The sequence below is a fragment of the Triticum aestivum genome, chromosome 7D (assembly GCF_018294505.1).
Source record: "Triticum aestivum cultivar Chinese Spring chromosome 7D, IWGSC CS RefSeq v2.1, whole genome shotgun sequence".
NCBI classification, from domain to species: domain Eukaryota; kingdom Viridiplantae; phylum Streptophyta; class Magnoliopsida; order Poales; family Poaceae; genus Triticum; species Triticum aestivum.
The window spans coordinates 75,590,512-75,592,685 of record NC_057814.1 but is presented as its reverse complement, the minus strand read 5'-3'; positions in this window follow the sequence as shown (position 1 = coordinate 75,592,685).

Below are 2,174 nucleotides of genomic sequence, written 5' to 3'. Positions count from 1 at the left end.
CACACCCTTACACGGACCCGTGAACGGGCTGTACGTGGACACGGGAAAAAAGTGGCCGACGCCCATCATGGACGGAACCGGACGCGCGCCATGGACAACATGAAAAAACCACATATGAGGCACACACACGTACATGGACCCGTGAACGGGCTGTACGTGGACACGGGAAAAAACTGGCTGACGCTCGTCGTGGACGAAACCGGACGCGCGCCATGGAAAACTGGGCAAAACCTCGTACGAGGCACACGCACGTACACGGACACGTGAACGGGTACGAGAGGTCTAGGAGAAAAAGGCCCATACGCCATGGAAACCGGGTCAAAACTAGCTAATGATGGTCAAGAAACGGTGGCATGGCAGCGAAAACATGTCTCATGGCAGAAAAACGCTGCTACGGCAGTGTTTCAAAACAGTGTACCCCTCCTTCACAAACGGAAGGGCAGGGGTCCCAACGGGGGCCAAAACCCTCGGGTATAGTAGGGAGGAGGGTCCTTCCTGGTGGGCGTACGGAACATGGGTGGTTTTTCTTAGGAAAAACACCCTTTTTCTCGTACGCCCATCCATTCCCAACGTTGCCTCGGATGTCCCGTCGTTATGCCATCACGAAGGTGCTGGCCCGGTCCCGTGTACGTCTCGTGAGAAATCCTGACCCTACAGCCGAACGTGGCTCGGGAAACACGAAAGTACCCCGTTACGTACATGATCCGACCGACGGTAAACAGTCGCAATGGTGTCCCTCGAATGTCGCCTCCGGAAAACCGTTGCCCCCCGGGGGCAACGTCATCGCTGTCCAGGTCCCCTGTACGTCTCAAGTGAAATTCTGACCCAAGAGCCGAATGCGGCTCAGGAAACAGGAAAGTAGCCCGTTTCGTGCACGATAAGACCGTCGGACAACATTGCACCGACGTCCCGATTAATTGCCTTCGGAAAATCGTTGCATCCATAACTTTATTGCTGCGGGTGTGACACACGTGTGATTTGACCTTGCAGGACACCTTCGTGCAAGTGATCCTCCCGTGCTCTACACGGGCGGAGGCTTGGTTGGTTTGACCGCTTGTTGGCTACTAAGCGCATGAGTAACTTTGGACCCGTGTCTGCCGGTAGATCCCCCGTTGTACTGGGGCCGACTACCGGCTCTGTGTCCCGTCCCTCGTGTGGCTTCGAATCGCTGGATTAAGAGTGCTTGCGTGCTAGTATCCGACCTACGGGAAGTGGTGCTTCGGATAATTGTTGCCTCGCAGCGGACGCCCTTTGGGTGTGCCGCTGCGGCCAAATAGCGCTTGCGGCGTTGCCTCGTGGAGCTGGCACGTTACGTGCCCGATGCTATCAAGGCAACCTCGCTCCCACTTTTGGTCTCGGATGCTGCTGATGATAAAGGGTCGTGGCCCATTCGGTTGCCTCGACCCGACCCAAAGCTCTCCGAATTGAGAACAACCGGAACAGGAGTTGCCTCTACCTCTCCACAGTTACGTGGTAGGATATGCGACTCTCTGCGCCGATCCTCAAGGACGATGAGCTATGCCGCTCAAGAGCGACAACCCGGGCCGGCTGTTGCCTCTGAGTTTCCACGAAAGTGGAAGCGTAGGACGATGGTCGGGCTGGGCGTCACCAAGGACATGCTACCTGGTTGATCCTGCCAGTAGTCATATCCTTTTCTCAAAGATTAAGCCATGCATGTGCAAGTATGAACCAATTTGAACTGTGAAACTGCGAATGGCTCATTAAATCAGTTATAATTTGTTTGATGGTACGTGCTACTCGGATAACCGTAGTAATTCTAGAGCTAATACGTGCAACAAACCCCGACTTCTGGGAGGGGCGCATTTATTAGATAAAAGGCTAACGTGGGCTCTTCTCGCTGATCTGATGATTCATGATAACTCGACGGATTGCAGACTCTTACACGGACCCGTGAACGGGCTGTACGTGGACACGGGAAAAAAGTGGCCGATGCCCGTCGTGGACGGAACGGGACGCGCACCATGGAAAATAGGGCAAAACCACGTATGAGGCACACACATGAACACGGACCGTTACACGGACCCATGAACGGGTGGTACGTGGACACGGGAAAAAAGTGGCCGACGCCCGTCGTGGATGGAACCGGACGCGCGCCATGGAAAACTGGGCAAAACCATGTACGAGGCACACACACATACACGGACCCTTACACA